The sequence below is a fragment of the Zalophus californianus genome, chromosome 3 (genome assembly GCF_009762305.2).
Source record: "Zalophus californianus isolate mZalCal1 chromosome 3, mZalCal1.pri.v2, whole genome shotgun sequence".
Classification (NCBI taxonomy): domain Eukaryota; kingdom Metazoa; phylum Chordata; class Mammalia; order Carnivora; family Otariidae; genus Zalophus; species Zalophus californianus.
The window spans coordinates 131,821,598-131,833,521 of NC_045597.1; the positions used below are offsets into that span (position 1 = coordinate 131,821,598).

Sequence of the window (11,924 nt, forward strand, 5' to 3'; positions counted from 1 at the left end):
CAGACTCTGCAGTTTGGGAAACAATCAGCCTCAGAAGTCATCAGAATAGGCACCTGCTTCCTTGGAATGATGACTGGGAAGTATCCCAACCTGAAATATTTCCCACAGTCTCTGAAACCCCCAACAGAGGCTCATCATTTAGATCTGGGAGGTGGCTTTGCCTAGCTTTACACATGCTCTTCTTATGACCTAGAAAGCTCCTCTCTCCTCTCTAATATGTCTGACCAAGTCCTACTTAGCCTCTATAGATTAGCTTCCTGTCATTCCTTAAGGAAGTCATTCTGAATACTCTTCAGAGCACTTCACATCTGTAATTATACATCTGTGTACAAAATGGATAAAATTTTAAAATTTTGCCTAATTATCAAAATGAGAACCGTATATATTTGATCACTAATGAATCTTCAATATAAAGCAAAGTACTTTGCAATCAATACTGAATATATAAATGAATGAGTGAATGAATGAATGAAGATATAGATACCCCTCAGAGAAGTAATATTTTAAAGCAGTGGTTCTCAAAGTGTGGTCCCTGGAAGAGCAGTGTCTTCATCATCTAAGAATCTCAGACCCTGCCTCAGACCTACAAAATGGGGGTTGAGCCCAGCCATCAGTACTTTTACAAACTCCTCAGATGATGTTGATATATGCTCAAGTTTAAGAACCACACCTTAAATAAGTCTTCATCAGTTTTTTGCTCTGTGGAAGGAAATACAGACTCAAATGCCTACAGAAATCATGAAAGTTGCACAAATGAGTGACATAAAGGGAACAGGTGTAAAACAATAAGGAGTAGTGGAAACTGTAGCAAAATAGCAAGAGCACATGCCCCATCTAAAGAGGTGAGCTCCAAGTGACATCACCAATATGGCAGAGTAGGAGACCCCACCTTTGTTCCTCCAACAAAGAACAACAATTAGCTCTCCATGAACAAAAATAGCTCTGGGAGAGTTCAGGGGTCCACTTAAGAAACTTCAACAACTCAGCTGGGCAAAAAAACAAAACAAAACAGAACCTGAGAATGACCACATAAAAGGAATAAAAATTACTTCATTTTGCCTGCATCTGCCCATCCCCTAGGCTGACACAGCTCAGCACCAAGAGGAAACTCCTCTCACTAGGACAAGAAAAGTGGGGTGAGCAACCACTTCCCCAGCATTTGAAACACTACAAGGAAGGGCCCACTTCAGTCTTACCCCATCTAGAGACTGGCATAGCTGAGACATCTAGAAATGGCTGGGCACAAAGAAGAAGGGCAGGGGCTACAAACGTCAACCACTTGGTGGGAGCGACCCTAGTTCCCAGTGGCCTGCTTTGCAGAGGACCATCGCAGCCTTCACTGCTGAGATTCTCAACAGAACTCATGGATGCTGTGGACTCTCCCAGCTGTCATCACTGAAGATCCCGTCAGAGAGCCCAAGAGACTGCTCTGCAGTGGATCTCAACAGCTTCTACTGCTGAGGAGACCAACAGCGAACACAGCTGCTGCAGACCCCTTGCAGCTCTCACTGCTGACGGCCCCATAGATTTTTGTGTTTGCAGACTCCAGCTGCCTGAAGTCCTCCGTGCTCTCCACCCTGACCAGAGCCACCCCAGTCGACATCACTCTGAACAGCCTAGGCCTGGGATCCAGCGAAGCCACCCCACCCACTGCTAGCTGCAGCTTCTGCAACTGTGTGTGTGCACAAGTCCAGCTCGGGACCATGCACGTGCTCTGGTACCCAGAGCCAGCCCGGACTCTTGCCACTGGCCTGTACTGCTACAGGGGCCTACAGCTAAACCCTGATGCCTCCCACCTGCATGCCACCAGCCCCAACTCCAATCACTGGCCCCCACTGCCGTGCGTGCCCCTGTGGTTAGTCCCTGCAGCCACCTGAGTACACAACAATGGCCTAGGGCCCTGCTGCATCCATACTTGGCTTCAGCCCCTGCCACTGGCCGCTGCCCTTGCCACTGTGCATGTGCCTGCTGCCACTCTGCCCCCACACAAGAACCTGCAGCCAGCTCCCACCGTTGATTATGTGCACCCCTAGCTCTGGCCACCAACGCCACCTGCCCTGGTTCCATGGCATGAAATTTGGAGGTGCTGCTGAGAACCCCAACAGCTCTTGTATCCACTGGGAACCCCCTACAGCTCTTGCCAACAAGGAGTGCTGATATCACACATCGCAGCTGCCTGAGCCAACAATTCACCCCTGCCCCCCAGATCCAGACCAACCACAGGCCCCCACACTTGGTGCCCCACACCAGTAGACCTGAGGCCACAGCATGCTCCAGCATGCCCCTACCCACAAATGAAGATCTTTCCTAACCAAAGTCAATTATAAAGTCTGAAAGAGGTGACTGCTGCTTCAAATGTGCAAACTCCTATGCAAGGCTACCGAGATCACAAGGAATCAGACAAATGTGATACCACCCAAGGAAAAACAAAACACTTCCAGTAACCACAAAAAATGGAGATCTATGAAATGCTCACCAAAGAATTCAAAATAACTATTCTAGAGAAGCTCAGAGAACCACAAGAGAAAGGGATAAACAATTTAACAAAATCAGGAAAACAGTACAAGAACAAATGAGAAGTTCAACAAATAGAAAATATAAAAAGGAACCAAACAGAAATTTTGGAGCTGAAGAACACAATGAGTGAACTAAAAAAAAATGAGAACTTGCCGCTCGCCCTCTGACCCGCTGCCGAATGCCAGTGCATTCTGCGCCCCCCCGACCACGCCCGCCGGCGTGTCCTGGCCACCTACCTGAAAATGTTCACCGCCAGCCTCCTGACCGTGTGCTCCGGGGCCGAAGCAGTGCACAGGTACTACCGGCCGGACCTGACAATACCTGAAATTCCGCCAAAGCCTGAAGAACTCAAAACGGAGCTTTTGAGTTTTGACTGAAAAAAACATGAACCTCAAATTTCTCAACAGTAGAAAACTCAAAATACTTAACTCTGCCAAGAACTCCGTGAATAATAAGTATTAAATATATATTTTTAAAGTTTATTGAGTCAAACTCGTTGTCTTTAAGCATCTAATGCAATGCTAACTGCAAGAGGTGCCCAGGTGTTAACTGATGCATTGAGATTTAATTATGGATTGACCAGTGTTTCTTGAAAACTGCCAAAGTTTCTATCATCAGCTTTTTGAATGTATTTGAATAGATACTTAGTCTTGGATATCATGTAAGAAAGAATATTTACAGTGTTTCCTGTAATTAAATTTTGGTTTAAGTCTGGTTTATTTCTCTGAATAAGCTTGACTATCATGGTTTATTTCTGGTTTATTTCTCTGAATAAGCTTGACTATCATGGCAAATGGGAATTATAAATTAACAATAATAAAAGTGTCATTGACAATGAAAAAAAAATGAGAACTTAAGTAGGAAACCCAGTCAAGCCGAAGAAAGAATCAGTGAGCTCTAAAACAGGTCATTTGAGATTATCCAGTCAGGGGAGAAATAAAGAAAAAGAATGAAAGGGAATGAAGAAAGCCTATATATGACTTTTAGGACACAATCAAGCAAAACAAAAGTCACATTATGGAAGTCCCATAAGGAAAAGAGAGAAAGGGACAGATAGCTTGTTTAAAAAAATAATGGCTAAAAACTTCCCAAATCTGAGGAAAGATGTCAACAACCAGGTACATGAAGTTCAAATGTCTCCAATCAGGTTAAACCAAAAAAGACTTCACCACGATACATTATAGTAGCACTGTCAAAAATCAAAGACAAAGAGAATTTGAAAGCAGCGAGAGAAAAGAAGCTCATCATATGAAAGAGAGTTCCTCATAAAACTATTAGATTTCTCGCACATACTTTGCAGACCAGTAGCAGAATATGTTTTTCTCAAGTGCACATGGAACATTCTCCAGGATAGATTGTATGTTAGGCCACAAAACAAGTCTTACAAATTTAAGAAGCTTGATTGAAATCACATCACATATCTTTTCCTACCACAATGCTATGAAACTAGAAATCAATAACAGGAAGAAACATGGAGAAGTCACAAATATGTGGAGATTGAATAACACATTCCTGAACAACCAATGTGTCAAAGAAGATATCAGAGGGGATATTTAAAAATATCTTAAGACAAACAAAAATGGAAATACAACATACCAAAACTTCAGAGATGCAGCAAAACCAGTTCTAAGAGGCTAGTTTATAGTGATAAATGCTTACATTAAGAAAAAAGAAAGATCTCAAATAAACAGCCTAACATTATACCTTAAGGAGAAAAATAAGAACAATCTAAGTCAAAAGTTAGTAGAAGGAAGGAAATAACAAAAATTAGAAATAAATGAAATAGAGATTAGAAAGACAATAGAAAAATACCAATAAAACTAAGAGTTGGGTTTTGAAAAGATACATAGAACTGATAAATCTTTAGCTAGACTATAAAAAAGGAAAGAAGACTCAGATAAATAAAATCAGAAATAAAACAGGAGACACTACAACTGATACCACAGAAATACTAAGGATAGTAATAATAAGTCACTACTTTGAACAATTAAACACCAACATATTGGGTAACCTAAACGAAATGGATAAATTCCTAGAAACATACAACCTACCAGGACTGAATCATGAAGAAATACAAATCTGGACTGTAAACTAATAACAAGTAAAAAGATTGAATCACTAATCAAAGTCTCCCAACAAAGAAAAGTCCAGGCCAGATTGCTTCCTGGGGAAATCTATCAAACATTTAAAGAAGGATTAATACTAATCCTTTTCAAACTCTTCCAAAAAATTTAAGAGGAGGGAACACTTCCAAACTCATAAGGCCTGCATTACCCTGTTACTAAAGCCAGACAGGGACATTGTGCGGAAAAAAAAAAATTATACGCCAATATCCCTGATGAATGTATAGGCAAAAGTCCTCAGCAAAATACCAGCAAACTGAATTCAACAGTACATTAAAAGGATCATATAACATGATGGAGTAGGATTTATCCTTAAGATGCAAAGATGGTTCAATGTATGCAAATCAGTAAATATGATACACCACCTTAATAGAATAAAAGATAAAATTCATATGATTATTTCAATAGATGCAGTAAAAGCATTTAACAAATTTCAACATCCTTCCATGATAAAAAGAAGAACTCTCAACAAAGTGGGTAATAGAAGAACAGACCTCAAATAATAATGATCATGTATGACAAGCCAACTACTGACTGACACCATGCTCAATGGTAAAATCCTAGAAGTTTTTCCTTCAAGATCAGGAACAAGACAAGAGAACCCACTCCTATTGTACTAGAAGTCCTAGTCAGGGCAATTAGACAAGATAAAGAAATAAAAGTTATCCTTGAAAAAGGAAGATGTGGAACAGTCTTTTTGCAGAGGGCATGACCTTCTATATGGCATTCTCTAAAGACTCTAGCAAAAAAACTGTTAAAACATGTTAATAAATGTAATATTTATTATTCATAAATAATAAAACTATTAATAAATTAATTCCATAAAGTTGAAAATACAAAATCAACATGTAAAATCCAGTTATATTTCTATACACTTGCAGTGAAATATCCAAAAAATACATTAGGAAAAAAATCCCATTTACCATAGCATCAAAAAGAATAAAATACTTAGGAATAAATTTAACCAAAGAGATGAAAGATCTGTACATTGAAAACTATAAAACACTGATGAAAGAAATTGAAGATGACACAAATAAATGGAAAGATAACCCATGTTCATGGATTAGAAGAACTAACACTGTTGAAATGTCCATTCCACCCAAAGAGATCTAAATATTCAGTGTAATCCCTATCAAAATTCCAATGGCATTTTTCACAGAAACAGAACAAACAGGGGCACCTGGGTGGCTCAACTTGTTGAGCATCCAGCTCTTGGTTTTGGCTCAGGTCATGATCTCACAGTCCTGGGATGGAGCCCCACATTAAGCCCCATGTCAGGCTCCATACTCAAGGCAGAGTCTGCTTGAGATTCTTTCTCCCTCCCACCCTGCCTACCCCCCGCTCCTCTCTCCACTTGCACTCTCTTTCTCTCTCTCTCTAAAATAAATAAGTAAAATCTTAAAAAAAAAAAAGACAGAAACCAGAACAAACAATCCTAAAAACCATATGGAACCACAAAAGACCCCAAATACCTAAAGCAATCTTGAGAAAGAAACACAGCTAGAGTAATTATACTTCCTGATTTCAAACTATATTACAAAGCTATAATAATCAAAACAATACAGTACTGGCATAAAAACAGACACACAGATCAATGGAACAATACAGAGAGCCTAGAAATAAACCCAAGCATATATGTTCAACTAATTTTCAACAAACACACCAAAGGATAGTGTCTTCAATAAACGATGTTGGGAAAACTGGACAGTCACATGCAAAAGAATGAAATTGGACTCCTATCTTACACCATATGCAAGAGTCAATTCAAAATGGATTAAAAATTTAAATGTAACACCTGAAACCATAGAACTCCTAAAAGAAAACATAAGGAAAAAACTCCTTGATATTAGTCTTGCAATGATTTTTTTGGAATTGGCACCAAGAGCACAGGCCACAAAAGCAAAAATAAGTAAGTGGGACTACATCAAACTAAAAAGTTTCTGATCAGCAAAGGAAACAATGAACAAAAGGGAGAAAAGATTTGCAAATCATATATCTGATAAGGAGTTAATATCCAAAATACATAAGTAACTTACACAATTCAATAGCCCAAAAAACAATCAGATTAAAAAAGGCAGAGGACTTGAATACACATTTTTCCAAAGACTTATAAATGGTCAACCAGTTTATAAAAAATCATTCAACATCACTAATCATCAGGGAAATACATATAAAAACCACAATGAGGTTTCATATCACACCTGTTAGGATAGCTATTATCAAAAAGTTGAAAGAGAACTGGTGTCGGCAAGAATGTGGAGGAAAGGGAACACTTGCACACTCCCAGTGGAAATGTAAATTTGCGTAGTAGTCATGGAAAACATTATTGAGGTTCCTTAAAACATTAAAAATTGAACTGAACTCTATGACCCAGCAATATATATGTGTGTGTATGTATCAGAGGGAAATGAAATTACCATCCTGAAGAGATATCTGCACTCCCATGTTCATTGCAGCATTATTCCCAAAATCGGAGATATGGAAACAACCTAAGAGTCCCTCAACAGATGAATAAAGAAAATATACAATAGATTATTATTCAGTCTAAAAAAAGAAGGAAATTCTGCCATTTGCAACAATGTAGATGAACATGGAAGACAGGTTCTATGTGAAATAAGCCAGACACAGAAAGGCAAATGCAACATGGTCTCATTTATATGTGGAAACTCAAAAAAAAGAAAAAAAGAAAAAGGAAAAGAAAAAAAAATTGAACTCCTAGTAACAGAGGTAGAATGGGAAAAGTAGTGATATTGATCAAAGAGTACACACTTTCAGTTACAACAGGAATATGTTCTGGAGACCTATTATGCAGCGTAGTGTCTATAGTTAATAATAACGTATTGTATTCTTGAAATTTGCTAAGAAAGTAGATTTCAAGTGTTCTCACCCCACACACAAAAGGTAACTATGGGAGATGATGAATAGTTTAATTTGTTTCATGTCTTAAACATTGCACAATGTATACATGAATCAAAACATCACATTGTGTACATTAAGTATCCATAATTTTTGTCAAAAATAAATAAGAATTTAAAAAAATTAGAAGAGGTGACCTGCTCTTCTGCAGGACTCTGAGTTCTATAGGCCAAAATTTTCAGTTTTCCAAGAGATTCTGCCACGTGAATTTTGATGTGACATTTACCAATTATTAACTACATACAGGCCTCACGAAATAAATCTGTCTGACAAAATGCAGCCTGTCGGCAGTGTTTGCTTTAGGGGTCTTCTAAGGCAGCACGATGCTTGAGATTTATTGCTGGGAACCGCAAACAGGGCCAAAATAGGAGACAAGACCGTAACAATCTGCCTACTTGATATTTTTTTCTAGCATTGACCCTGGTTCTAAAACAAAAAGAAGGAAGTATCTGGTTTTATCAACGAGGTCAGTTTTATCTCAGTCTAGTAGTGGACTTGATATAAAAACCTAATCAATACAGTACTTGCTTGAAGAACTCTCTGGGGAATTGGATATAGACACTCACCAGGAGGAAGGAATATAATACATTTAGGACAAAATTAGAGGTTTTTGCTCTGAACATCACCTCAACCCCGAATTATACTGAGAGAAGGTGAAATTAATGGTTTGAGGGATTGCATTTTGTTTCTTCTAGTTTCTTTTTTAGACAGTTCTTTGTCGTTAGTGGTTATGCAACTGCCCAAACCTTTGTGGAAATAGCCACATCTGTAGAAACAACAATCAAAATAACACAAAACAGAAGCAAAAACCAAACCAAAAGCCAAAAAAAAAAAAAAAAAAAAACCACACACTGCAAGTGCTGTCATGCCACTCCTCCCAAAATTAGAAATATAACCAAAGCACCAGCAAACTTCATTTCAGCCTCCAAAGCTGACAAATGAAGCATTTAATCAAAGACAAGTCCTGCCTGAGATGTAGAACACAAATCTGGGGAGTTTTTTTTTATAGAGATTGGTTCAGAGAAATGGTTTTAATTTAAGAGGCTTTATAACGATAGCTGTGTCTCCACATCGACTGATGAAAGGACAACAAAGACTCGAAGGAATTCTCTTAAAATCCACGCATAAAACAAACTAATGAGACATTTAAATTACCCATTGAAGGAACTGAAAAGCAAAATTGACAGGTTTTTAGTCAAAAAAAGGTTCCTGTCCCCCAAGTAAACAAAGACTAGTGGGGGAATAAAAGGAAGAAAAAGAACTTCCGATTCTCCTGGGAACTATTCTGTGAGGAATTCTTGGGAATGAGGGGCTGCAGAAGCCTCTGGGTAAAATGAGGCTCCAAGCATTGGGCCTGCTGGAAAACGGGGACCCTGGAAGGGGAGTAAGTCACCCCATCCTGTTCCAGGCAATCAGACAGAAGCCTCCAGGGGAGAAGGAGGAGTGACTGAGTTCCTTCAGGTACCAGAGTCTCAAGGACTCTCCTCAAGGAAAACTATATACCTTCTAGAACTCTGCCAGAATAACGAGTGAGTATGACACGTATTAAGGAGGTCTATTGTTAACTGCTGCCAGGATTTGGGTGGCAAATAATAAGACGATCAGCTTTTTTTTTCCTATTTCATTTTTAGGTAAAAAAAAAAAATCACAGTTTTTAGAGATTATAAAAATATGTGTAAATGTTAAAACTTAAGAAAATAAAGAAAAGCACAAAGAAAAAACTTAAGACCAGTGACAAAAACTGTGAATATTTTATACATATTTTCCAGTATTCATATAGCTTTATTATATGGATACATAGGTATAAAGATATGGGAAAGTATGTAGATTTGGGGATCAAACTACACAATCTCTTTGGTAACTGGTTTATCAGAATATATTTCATATAGCATATAAAATATCCTTGTATTTTAAACATTTTGTTAAGCCATTAAATATTTTTATTCAACCTGATCATAGTGTTACATTATTACATATTTGGGGGATGAATAATTAATTTACTATTTTTAAAAAGACACAGCAAGGACATAAAGAGAGAATTTACAGAAGAAAATCCAAATTAAGTACATGAAGAGATGCTCAACCTCACTCCTTTTTTTAATTTTTTTTAAGATTTTATTTATTTATTTATTTATTATTTATTTGACAGAGAGAGACACAGCGAGAGACGGAACACAAGCAGGGGGAGGGGAAGAGGGAGAAGCAGACTCCCCTCGGAGCAGGGAGCCCGATGCGGGGCTCGATCCCAGGACCCTGGGATCATGACCTGAGCCGAAGGCAGTCGCTTAACAAACTGAGCCACCCAGGTGACCCTCACTCTTTTTTTTTTTTTTTTTTTTTTTTGGAGAGAGCAAGAGTGTGGTCGTGGGGAAGGACAAAGGGAGAGAGACAGAGAGAGAGAATACTGAGCAGGCTCCATGCCCAGTGCCTGACCTGGGGCTCAGTCTCATGACCCTGTGATCATAACTTAACCAAAATCAAGAGTTGGATGCTTAACTGAAGGAGCCACCCAGACACCACCCAACCTCACTCATAATAAAAGAACTGTAGAGCCAAAATATCTAGTTGTGTTTCTCATTCTTTTTCTACCTCTTACTAGTCGTATGACCATATGCAATTTACTTAGCTTCAATGTGCCTCAGTTTTCATATCAATAAATTGGGAACAGTAGTAGAACCTTTCTCTTAGGGAAGTTATGAGTATTAAATATGTTGATATTTGTAAAATGCTTATAACAATATCCGGCACATACTAAGAGCCATATAAATGTTATAAAAATTAAATAAATGCAACTTTATGGTGGTGGTATGCCATTGTTTTGCCTATCAGATATGCAAAGGTTAAAGAATTTGATAATGCATTGTGTTGATGAGGGTATGAGGAAATAGGCTTTCTCACACATTGCCAAACTCTATGGAAGGCAATTTGGCCAGATGCATCAAAATTGCAGGGCATACAAATCTTGTGAGCAAATATTACCTTTATGAATTTATTGTACATATATATACTCCCCTGTGAACAAAGTGAGACAAATACAAGGTTATTCATTATAGCAGTGTTTGTAATAACAAGTGACTGGAAACAACCTATGCATTTACCAAAAGGGAATGGGTTAAAGAAATCATTATACATCCACATGAAGTGCTGCCTTAAAAAAAAAAAAAGCATCCTTTAAAAACTGGCATGAATGAAAACTAATGTATTTTTTAAAATTTTATTATGTTAATCACCATACATTACATCATTCGTTTTTGATGTAGTGTTCCATGATTCATTGTTTGCGTAAAACACCCAGTGCTCCATTCAATATGTGCCCTCTTTAATACCCATCACCAGGCTCACCCATCCCCCCACCTCCCTCCCTCCTAGAACCCTCAGTTTGTTTCTCCGAGTCCATAGTCTCTCATGGTTCATCTCCCCCTCCGATTTCCCCCCTTCATTTTTCCCTTCCTACTATCTTCTTTTTTTTAACATAATGTATTGTTTGTTTTACAGGTACAGGTCTGTGATTCATCAGTCTTACACAATTCACAGCGCTCACCATAGCACATACCCTCCCCAGTGTCTATCACCCAGCCACCCCATCCCTCCCACCCCCCACCACCCCAGCAACCCTCAGTTTGTTTCCTGAGATTAAGAATTCCTCATATCAGTGAGATCATATGATACATGTCTTTCTCTGATTTCACTTAGCATAATACCCTCTAGTTCCATCCACATCATTGCAAATGGCAAGATTTCATTCCTTTTGGTGGCTGCCTAATATTCCATGGTGTGTGTGTGTGTGTGTGTGTGTGTGTATGTATCTACAATATCTTCTTTATCCATTCATCTGTCGTTGGACATCTTGGCTCTTTCCATATTTGACTATTGTGGACATTGCTGCCAAAAACATGAGGCTGCACGTACCCCTTCAGATCACTACATTTGTATCTAGAAACATCACCAAAGGCAAGGGAAGCAAGGGCAAAAATGAACTATTGGGACTTCATCAAGATAAAAAGCTTTTGCACAGCAAAGGAAACAGTCAACAAAACCAAAAAACCGACAGAATGGGAGAAGCTATTTGCAAATGACACACCAGATAGAGGGCTAGTATCCAAAATCTATAAAGAACTTATCAAACTCAATACCCAAAGAACAAATAATGCAATCAAGAAATGGGCAGAAGACATGAACAGACATTTCTGCAAAGAAGACATCCAAATGGCCAACAGACACATGAAAAAGTGCTCCACATCGCTTGGCATCAGGGAAATCCAAATCAAAACCTCAATGAGATACCACCTCACACCAGTCAGAATGGCTAAAATTAACAAGTCAGGAAATGACAGATGTTGGCGGGGATGTGGGAAAAGGGGAACCCTC

General features: G+C 38.6%; 1 pseudogene; it reads left to right on the forward strand.

Annotated features, from left to right (window-relative positions):
* The first annotated feature begins 2,658 nt into the window (after positions 1 to 2,658).
* On the forward strand, positions 2,659 to 2,927 carry LOC113920357 (annotated as a pseudogene).
* The last annotated feature ends 8,997 nt before the right edge of the window (positions 2,928 to 11,924 follow it).